This window comes from Crocuta crocuta, unplaced genomic scaffold (genome assembly GCF_008692635.1).
Source record: "Crocuta crocuta isolate KB4526 unplaced genomic scaffold, BGI_CrCroc_1.0 scaffold619, whole genome shotgun sequence".
NCBI classification, from domain to species: Eukaryota; Metazoa; Chordata; class Mammalia; order Carnivora; family Hyaenidae; genus Crocuta; species Crocuta crocuta.
The window spans coordinates 2,862,712-2,873,615 of NW_027533395.1; the positions used below are offsets into that span (position 1 = coordinate 2,862,712).

A 10,904-nucleotide genomic window follows, 5' to 3' on the forward strand; every position below is an offset into this window, starting at 1 on the left:
GGGGGGGGGGGTCCCTGAAAGCCAGGCCCTGCGGGCGCTGGGAGCCTGCTCCTCTTCCCTGGAGAGGGGAGTGCTCCCCCTCCCATTTCTTTGCACAGCTTGCTCATGCCCACTCAGACTTCAAGTCACGACTGAAATGTCACCTCCTCAGCGTGTCTTCCTCAACATCCTCCCCATCTCATCTCCTACGGGCCTCCCGTAACTGCAGATTTGTATGACCTTTTGATTGAAGTCTGCCCCTGCCCTAGACGCAAGGCTCCCTGAGGTCACCCTGCGGCTTGTTTCCTCCTGTTACATCCCCTGGGCCTGGTGTAGGTGTGGATATGTATTGGCTGTGGGATGAATATTGAACAGACAGGTCTTTCTCCTTAAAAGCTCAGGCTGGGAAACTGGAGATTCAGCAGGGGTAACTGCCAGGTCAGAAAGAATGGGTATGGAAGTTGAGCTTCTGAGTACTGGGTTCAAATCTTGTCAAAGGCAATAACTCAACACCTCCCAGCCTTCAATAGTCTCTTAGCCTACCAGGGGCTGGGGCCTGCCCCACCCTCCAGCAAGGAATTAACTCTGGATAAGGCTGTTTCTGAAACCCTGTCTGTCCTTGCTCCCGCCTCTGGCCCCTCCCACAGCCAATTCCATTCACCAATCCTCAGGGGAGCTTCTCTGGCCTCAGATGCTGGAGGTTCTGTCCAGTGCTCAGGAGAGGCTGGCTGTGGGTCTATCTGGAGACTAGCGGAAATGCCTTTATTTTCCCAGGGGGTGTGTACCGGGGGGATCAAAGAAAAATGCCAATTGCTGGACTTTGGTCTAAGCCAACTGGCCAGCTAGGTCTGCCAGCTGGAAGGAGGTGATTTTGTGGAAGAAGGGACAGCAGGTTCACAAGAAAGACAGTCAACCTCATAGAGACTCCCTGAGATTCTGATTCTGAAGGTCTAGGGCGGGTAGCCTGAGCTTCTGGCGAGTTTGTTAAAGCACCAAAGTGATTTGCCTGCACAGCTAAGGGAAAGGGGTTCTGCCTCTCCTAAGTTTTCTAAAGTTTGGACTCAGACCTCAGGGAATCAGAACGCTGACTGGGGCTGAGGCCCAGGAACTTGCATGTCTGAACCCTCCCTCCTACCTGCCCATCTTGCTTGAGAACTTCCTTATTATTCCAAGCTTCTTTCAATCCTCACATCCATACTAAGAGGAAGGTCCTATCACACCCATTTTATAGATGAAGAAACAGAGGTTCAGCCACTGCCAAAGACCACCCAACTTGGGAAAGAGCAGTGGTACATTCACCCATCTGCAAGAATGAAAACTACAGGGTGGGTGGCGTGGAGGAGGATCTGTTGAATCTCCTCCAAAAGGAGTTAGGAAGGTGGGGAGTTCCTATTTGCTCCCCAACCCTGACCTGGCAGTCCAGGCACGCTCATTCCCCTAGGGCAGAAGGGAAGACCAGGTGAGACTGTGTCCCTGAGTGCCTGGCTGGGCCCCTCGAAGCCCAACTGTGGGGAGAATTCTCAGGGAGGGAGAGGAGAGAGCATTATATGGTGGCTACATCCTGCTTAGCAGACTTGCCACTCCCAAAGAGGAATTCATTTCTCAGGCCTTTTTTACAGAGTGAGGGAGGCCTGAGGAAGGGCAGCAACCAGAGGACACTCAGGAGCCGTCCCTCCCTGACCCCCATTTCCCTGCTGGTCCTGCAGAAGAAGCCTCTGGCCCTGGGACCACAATGGCCCACTGACCATCTGCTGGCTGCCAGTAGTCCAGACAGGGAATGACTTCTTCACAGTGATGGCCACCTTCTTCCTCTCTTGTTTGTGCAGCTGCACGCTGTCCAAGATTCTCATTGAGCTTGTCAACAGCACCAAGAGGGGAGGCAGGCAGGTCATTATCAGGGGACAGGGGAGCACACTGAGGCTTGGGAGTGGGAGGCGGGCCATAATTCACAGGTGCTGACTGCCTCTTCTGTCCATATGCCCAGGTCGGCAATACTTAGCTTGGTCATTCAACCGGATCATCTGGGGGACTGGTTACAACTGAGGACATGGGGCACCCTCTCAATCAACCACACAGTCTGCACCTCTGACCAGCGTTGGCCAAGAGCTCTACTCCTTCACTACAACTTGACAGGTAGGCAGGAGTGGTATCGGGGGCACTGCAGTTCCTGTACCCTTGTCTCAGAACCCCAGCCACCGCTTAGTAAGAACAATGTGCTTGCAGGGCCAAAGAAGCTTCCAGACAGATCCCGGGCCAGCCTGTCCTTTAACCAAAGTATAAGCCCTTCCCACCTGGACATCCCCCCTCCACCCCACACACACATAGGAGGTGTGGCTTCCGCGGTTTGCAGGTGAGGAGAGCAAAGCTTAGAGAAACTAGACAACTTGTTCAAGGTCACAGAGTGGGTAGGCCAGGCTGGAGTTGGGCACTGAGAACCCAGGCCTTGCTCTGGGGCTCAAATCCTTAAACACTGCCACCTCCAGAGCAGTGCGTGCGAGGACGGAAGGGGAGCACCAGGTCCTGAGGACCTGAGAAGCACAGGGATCGACGGAGTGTTCTGGCAGTGGCCAGGCTGCGACTGAACGGTGGGAATGGCAGGCACTGGAATCCTTCACACAGCACCTGGCTTCCAGCCCGAGCAGGCGCGGCCCTAATATGAAACCTCTTGCAGGTGTCTGGTTGGGCAAAGCCGTTTCATATTTTCAGCTGCTGAATATGGCTGGAACTCCCCCATCCGTCACCCACCAGGCCACTCAAGATCCCCTCCCACGCTTGCCCCCCTATCTCCAATTCTTGTCCTGAGCTGGTACTGACAGCCCCCACCCTGCCAGTGATTCCACTCTGGTAGGTCATAGTCTAGCCTCCTTCCAGCTTGCTGCTGAATCACTACATCCCAGGGAGCCACAGGAGGCAGAAGGGGAGGGGGAGGCCAGTCTCCCTCAAGTGTCGCCAGAAGCTAATGTAATTGCAAAGGCCTCCCTGGCTGTGTCCTGACGAGGCTCCACCAGCCTCATCTTCAACTGGTCTGGAGGATGACTAAGACCAGAGTACAGTGACCAGCCCTCCCAGGCAAACTGGGGCTTGGGGGTTTCAGGGTCAAACTGGGAAAATCCCAAACTGGGACAGATGGATGACCACCCTCTGGTCCACAGGTCTGGCCCGGCTGGGGAGAGGGGTGGAGTCCCTCCAAGCCCGCACCACACCCCTCCCTTCAACAGGAACTCCTGAGGCCTCCCCATTCCCCTCCCTCACAATCTCAGGATATCAACAGTTCACTTCCTGGCCCTGCTCTAGGATGCCCAGTGAGGATGGGTTCTGGAAGCAGACAGAGCCCCGTTCAACCCTCCACTACTTGCTAGCTGGGTGGTCATCTTGAGCCTCTGTTTCTCTATCTGTAGAATGAGGATAATAATAGTACCAACTCCTTAAGATTTAGGGGAGATGAAATGTACCGTGTGCATAAGAGGGCAGGCATCATGCCTGGCGCGGAAAATGCCACATAAATTGTCTTTGCTATTAGTCTTTCATACCTGCAACTGACCCCACCTCAGTAGCTACCCAAATGGCCAAGGCCTGTTTAAACTTGGACCTGCAAGAGCCCTTCAGAAACAAAGGGAAGGGCCTTCTTGATAAGGACCTCCCCATGATGATGGCAGCACAGCACCAAGTAGGGGTGATTCCAGCCTCATTTCCAGAGTTTGGGGCTTTTACAGACACAAAGCCAGCACTGCTCTCTGCCTGGCACGGTCCACCCGTGGAAAGCCCGTTTTCCACACACTGAACATTTGAACAGGGCTCATCTGGCAACAATCATATTTTCAGGGAGACATTACCCCAGGGACTGGCGTGTCTAGACTCACTTACGGGATGCCTTTAACCTCCCAGAGTGGCCTAGTCTCCCAAGACATAAAGGTCCTGCATTTTCATGCTAATAGCACCCAGGTAGGTCAGCTTTTTTTTTTTTTTTTTCCCCTTCCTTTTTCCCCCACTTTCAGTTCTCTTGGCCAGATGCTGCACTCCTTCTGTGGACACGCTAGTGAAAGGGCTGGGCTGGAGATAGCCAGGATCAAGAGGCTGGAGGCAGGGGGCAGGAAAGGCGGTTAACAATGCCAGCCTGCTGGACACCTGTTTTTGCACAAGCCTCTCCACCCTCTACCCTCCCTTGCAGGCATTTGACCTTCAGTGCTCTCAAATAGGCCGAGGTGGCGGTGATCCATTTTATGAAGGAAAAGACTGAGGTCCTGAGGGCTTAGGTGGTTTGCCCAGTGTCCTAAAGCTCAAGTGACATTCTGATGCAGTGCTCCCCCCGCCCCACACACACACTGGTGCCCACCAGGGAGTGGGCTGCAAGAAGGGCATGCACAAGTGGCCGGGGCAGGCTCTTGTTGGGGAACCCTGCCAGCCAGGGATCCCAGAGTGAGAGGCAAATTGAGGAAGTGCCGCTGAGGCAAGGGAAAGGAGAGGAGAAACCACCAGAGTAGCCGGGTTGGCTCTGTGGAAGGATGCCGAGTCCCCGCCAGGCAGAGCTCTGCGTGCTGCAGGGGCCGTACCCTCCACTGCCTGCCACCCCCTCTCCCTCCCATTCCCCATCAGAGAGTGCCCTGGCAGAGGAGGACACGCAGGCTCCTCCAGCCTGATGTTCTCAGCCTCCTGTCTGCTGGCTGACATTGGCTGCTCGGCCCAGGACGCCCATCTGCAGGGCCTGCTGCCGCAGGCAACTGCTTGAGAGGCCTGCTGGGTTGCCAGACGGCTGGCCATGGGTGACCTTGAGAGCCCAGTGGTCTCAGGGGTCAGGGGTGGGACCTAGAACACGGAGGCTGGAGTGAGGGTGTGCAACCGTGGCCAGGGGAGTGCCATGGAGCCCTTGAGACAGGAAACGACGATCTTGACTGCTGTTCTCCACCAGTAAGCACACTTTCACTCCTTCAAGGAGCTGCTGTGCAGCCCTGGGAAGGGCTGTGCAGGCATAGGAGAAATACGACATGCTCTGGCCTGCAAGTTTGGGGTGAAGTTGGGGGAACAGAACTAACCAACACAGTGAGAAGGTTGACATTGTGAGGCATTCCCAGAGACACAGGAGTGGTTACGCTCCAAGGGCAGAGAAAAGGGAGCTCCACGGCTGCAGAACATCTAAGACAGGCTTCCCGGAGCAGTGTGCTCTGAGTTGAGCCTTGAAGGGGAGTATCTGGATCCATGGAGAGGGTACAGAGTAGAAAGGTCTGGAACCAGGAACAAGCAGCTCCAAACAGGAAGAGTTGAACTGGGTGGGTGAGCAGATGGACGGGCAGGGAAAGGCTGGGCTGACGGGTGGGGCTGGGGGGAAGCTGAGGTCCCTCTGTGAAATCCAGAGGGTTTCAGATCCAGGGAGGGATGTGATCAGAGGGTGACTGGAGGAAGATTTTTGTTAAGAGATGAGGCAGACGGTCAGGGGGCAGGATGGGGGAGAGCTAGTGACTGCCGCCATCAACAGACCCCAGGTTCTGGGCCAGCTCTGCGCCAGCCACATCAAATGAATGCTTTTCAAATGACAGGCTGTGACCTATTATATTAGTGACTTCTGAAACCAACTTAGTGTGTCCCAAGAAGCAGTTTAAAAAGATAGACAAGACGATGGAGTCGGTCATAGTGAGGCAGTTATTGTTTCCCGGAACTTCTGTTTCCAATGTCTACCTACTTACTCGTCTACCTGTACTTGTGATGGGAAATGTGGCAGAAAAGGTTTTCAAAACACTGACAAATAAATGCTCAGGATCTGTTTTCCCGTTGCTAAAACGAGGGTGCTCAGGTGCCCTCACAGCCTGTTAAATTCTCTGTGAAACAAGTAAAGTGGGGCCAGGAGTGAGTGAGGAGGGTCTGAGTGAAGGGGCCTCAGGTCAGCTGAGGTCTGGAGAATGCTGGGGGATTTTCCCCGCCCCACTTAACCCCTAGCTGGGTTTCTGTTCTGGTTTTTGAGAGCCTTCGCACGGAATGGTCCCCAGGGGCAGTGACCTCCAGGGAAGACAGACGGGGGGCATGAATGCCGTTCTTTGCCCCCATTTGCGCCCTGATCTAAACTGTGGCACTGAGGGCCCTTGTGTCCAACAAGAATCTGTCCTTTCTCCACATGATCAGTGTTTTCCAGGGTCCTGAGAATGAGCCCCATTGTGGCCATGTGGACAGTCCAGAGAGGCCGGAATTCCTGCCCTGGGCGAAGAAGCTGAATTCCTGGGGAGGGAAGGGGTCTTGGGCACCCCCCCCAGCCTGAGTCCCAGGGAGGCCCGTGCCAGGGCTATCCCACACCCCAGAAACCTCCCAGCCTTGTGCTTATCTCCTGAGCATCTCAGAGCCTCTCTGCCGTGGCTCCATCTACAGCAGAAAGACAAAGCACTGTCTGTCCGTCCCCTCTGAGTGGACTCACCATTCTGGGCAAAGGCCCTGAGCGTGCTGCCAGCCCGGGGATGGCTCTGCTGTATCCCAGCCTCAGAGTACAGGGTTAAGAGTGTGAGTGGGGTGGAGCCTGGTGCAGCCATTTGCTGCTTTGTGACACGGGCAAGTTACGTATCCTTTCTATATCTTCAGTTGTCAAAGGGGGTTATGGATATCCTACCTTTGCTGTGGGGATGACCTGAGATAATGTGCAAAGCTCTTAGAACAAGTGGAGAGGACCCCTGGCCAAAAGCCTGGCTTCACAGCAGGGGCCAGATTGAGTGGGGATGGCGGCCAGGATAGAGGACTTGCTGGCTGGCCTATTCATGGGTATGGGCTTCATAAGAACCTGGCTCCATTGCCCAAGGGCCCAGCTCAGGACCATGAGAACAACAGGCCTGGGTTCCCATTTGTGTGCAATCCAAGAAGTCCAGCCTAGATGCTGACTGACAAGCCGGCTGTGGAGGAGGGGGGAGGACGGGGATGCAGGCACAAAGCTGGTTTCCTAGAGGGGAAACGAGGCTGCTCAGCCCTCTGGCCACACGGTGCTGTGAGCCCCCCCACAGGCTCTGGGAGCTCCTGCTCTCCTTGCTACCTAGCTGTGGGTCTCCCTGGACTTCTGGGGACTGCGTGCGAGACCTGGGGAGCCACAGGACAGTGAAAAATGCGGTGCTGGGGTTCAACTGCAAAGTTCCTCGAAAGAAGGGCACAGGGGGGTCTTGCGTGTATGCGGGCCTTCCCGGTCTCTCTCTGAAAGCATCGGTCTGTCGGCCCCCCACCCATCCGTGTCTGAACTGAGGGGTGGCAGAGACCTGGTCTTGTGTCGAAGCAAGGGCGGTGGGAAACAGAGTTCTGCCCTCACAGAGTATACTGTCTGCGTGGATTGACATGACAAACACCCAGGATAAGAGAACATATAGTCACTTTGTGAGGAAATGTCCCAAAGCCTAGTCCAAAGGATTTGTTGTGGGGGAATTCCCGGGGAAGGGGAGGTCAGAGTGGTCCAGGGCAGTTGGGAAGGGATGTCTAGAAGAGGGGGCTCTGGAGCTACCCTGGAAAGATGAATATTTAAAAGGAACAGAGGTAGGAAGGAAGTTTGGGGTGGAAGGGACGATGTGAGCAAAGGGGCAGGGGCAGGCACAGATATGGGATCGTGCATGGGTACGCGTGTGTGTGCTGGGAGTGGAGGGTGAGGAGGCCCCTGGGAGGCTACCTGCTGGGGCACGGGGTGTGTGTGTGTGTGTGTGTGTGTGTGTGTGTGTGTGTGTGTGTGTGTGTGTGTGTGTGTGTGTGTGTGTGTGTGTGTGTGTGTGTGTGTGTGTGTGTGTGTGTGTGTGTGTGTGTGTGTGTGTGTGTGTGTGTGTGTGTGCGTGTGCGTGCAGGACATCCAGCTGGACTCAAACTAAGGCAAATGGCCTATACTTTAGAAACTTGGTGGGAGAAACCCAGGGATGATGCTTGCAATGTAAGATTTTCCCCACAAGGTGGCAGCATGAGCTCTGAGCCTGAACATCAGGGCTCCCTCTGGTTCTGCTCTTCCCTGTTCCGGCCTTGGGATGGGTACTTGTTTCAGGGCAGACAAGGGCTTTGCTCCCCAAGCTACAGAAGCCCCTTCTGCAGGAGTGTGCCTGATCTGTGGGTGTGCGTGTGTGGCACACACTGGGGCCCCACTGCTGAGCAGACCTCCGGGTTGCTACCTGGGTAAGGATGTGCACTCCCCAACCCTAGCCTGATTTCTAGCTGGGCCAAGGACTCTGTGCTTCCCACAGATGCCCAGGAGCCTGTCCAAGGCTCAGCTGTGCCTGTTCCTGCCTCAGTCTCCATGGGAAAGAATGCTCAAAGCGGGGCCCCAAGCTTCTCCTAGGCACACAGCTGACCTGCACCGTCGAGGAGGGCCTGGGCTTTTGGGGCCCACGTAGTGGCTTCTTACAGCAAGAGAACCCTGCATCTCCCAGACTTTCTTGAACTCCATCCCCATCACAAATGCGCAAGCACTGAGCACCAAGACAGGCTGGGCCCCTTTATATCTGCTTGACGTTGTCTCCGAGGCAGGTGCTTTGGGCCTATTTTACAGATGAGGCTCAGAGAGGCTAAGTAACCTGCCTGGAGCCACACAGCTAGCAGTGGGGAAGCAAGGCTATGAACTCGGGATCGTTGGTGCTTCTGGCCTCTTTGTGCACCCCCTGCCCCCTTCCCTCTCCGGTGTTTCACAATCTTCCAGCCCAGAAAGCCCATTCTGATTTTGACCCCCAATGGCACTAAATATCCCAATTTTGTCCCCAACACCTAGAGGTGCCCTACCTTGAGCTGCTCAATAGAGTTCTGTGATCACTGATGGAAATGGCCTTTATCTACACTGTCCCATCTGGCGTCCACAGCCGTTGGATCTGTCGAACACTTGGGAGGCGGCTAGTATGAGCCAAGAACTGAATTCTTCATCTCACTTAATTCAAATTTTAATTTAAAAGGCCACAGTATATTACCTAGGACAGCGGACAGTGTGGCCTGGACCAAGGTGTTGAATGTGGCTCTGGCCGGAAGGTCCGTTTTGGCTCGGAGGGGAAGCCTACGTGTGGCGCTGCCTGGACTCAAATCCCAGCTCTGCCAGACTGTCTGCAGCGTGTCTGTCTTTACTTCCACTCTGTAAACTGAAGAGGCCAGTAGGACCCACCTAACTGGACTGCTGGAGGACAAAATTAACACCTATGAAGTACTTGGTGCACAGTAGGCTCGATAAGGTGAGAGAATGCCTGAGCCCCCAGCCCGGCCCACTGTCCCCACACCGTAGTCACAGAGCCCTGCACAGGCCCAGTGGTTGCGGTGGGGGAGGGGAGGGGCTGCTGGAGAAGGAGCCTGGCAAGGACATGGGGAGACTGGCCTGGCTGGCCCTAGTGGGCCAAGGCTTGAGGTGCCTGTTTAGAGATAAGAAACCTAGGTTCAGGGGCTCCTGGGTGGCTCAGTGCGTTGAGTGTCCAACTTCAGCTCAGGTCATGATCTCACAGTTCATGGGTTCGAGCCCCACATGGGGCTCTGTGCTGACAGCTAGCTCAGAGTCTGGAGCCTGCTTTGGATTCTGTGTCTCCTTCTCTCTCTGCCCCTCCCCCGTTTTCACTCTGTCTCTCTCTGTCTCTCAATAATAAATAAATGTAAAAAAAAAAAAGAAAAGAAAAAACAACCTGGGCTCAGAGGGGTAAAGCCTCTTTGCCAAGGCCCTGTGGCTGCTGGGTGGTGGAGCTGAGTGGTCTGAGTCCCGTCTACATGTACTTGACTGTTACACTTTCCTTTGCCCCAGGAATCCTGGGCTGCTGGGCATCCCAGGCGCCTTGGGCCTCACTGATGGGAGGTGGCAGGGGTGAAAGCTGTGTCTGGACCTCCCTCGCTGCTGGGCCAAGCGGTGCTGCTCCACGAAGGGGCAGGTGGCTGCCACCCGCTGAGCATGGGTGCTGGGGATGCAGGACAGAGGGGCTCTGTGCCCGGGGGACTTGGGATGACCCAGGGCAGTCTGGGGACTTCCCAAGGGTACTTCCTAAACTACTGCTTCCCTGGGCGGCGTGTGGGAGGACAGTCTGCCCAGGAGTCTTGAAAGACTGCGGCGTTATCCTGAGCTGTCGTCCTGGGGACCTCTATCTCCCCAGTAAAGCCCAGTGGAAGTGCGGATGCCTTCAGAGGGTCTTCCCTCATGATTACGGGGGGTCAGCAAGTGTGGATGTTAGTCTGTATAAAATGCCCGTGTACTTGAATAGTCCCCATGTGGGGAGTTCACCCTGATGACTCAGTGCATTTCTCCTCCATTTGTGAGGATGGCCTCGATGTCCAGTGCTCCATCCCATGGCTGTGACATCACCCAGGTTGCCATGGAAACTACTGGGCCATCGTAGTGACACTGCATGCTCTTCCTGACATCCTGCATTATGCATCATTGCCTCAAGTGTGTCCCTCCCTCACCCAGCTGGGCCACAGTGCCTTACTGCCTCCTTTGCCCGTCTCCCCTGTGGGCCCAGGGAAGAACAAGGGCACATGTGTGCTCAGGAGGTGTTAGCCATTTAAGTCGCTAGCTCAGTAGCGAGCGGAGATCTGAACCCAGTGCTGGCTGACTCCTAAAGCCAGTGCTTGGAACTGTCAGGATCTTGATCTTTCCATCCTTCCTATCAGCCTTCCCACCCTCCTGCTCAGAAGCCTCCAAGCCTGAACTCACAGGCCTCCGTCAGCCCAGGCCCTCTCCCTCCCCATCTGTCTGAGGTGTCCCCCAGGTAGAGATCAGGTTCCCCATCCTTCCCTGCACACCCCCACCCTCAAGGGTCTTGCTCTCCAATGTCCCCCTGCACTCCAGGCCTGCTCATCTCCACTGGGCCTGCTTGACCACCTCACACTCACTGACCGTCAGGGCGTACCTATCAGCCCCGGACCACAGGCAGCTGGCCCCTCCAGGAAGGCCTTCCTGAGAGGCACAACCTCAGGCCAGTCCAGTCTCCACATTCTTATTGCAGACACTCAGGGCCTCAGCCCCGGCAGCCCCCCCC

At 55.5% G+C, this 10,904-nt stretch overlaps 1 protein-coding gene across 2 annotated transcripts in view; it reads right to left on the reverse strand.

Annotated features, from left to right (window-relative positions):
• SH3PXD2A (SH3 and PX domains 2A) overlaps nucleotides 1-10,904 on the reverse strand; it is a 232,485-nt gene that overhangs the window by 78,173 nt on the left and 143,408 nt on the right. The gene's annotated exons all lie outside the window — the stretch shown is intronic.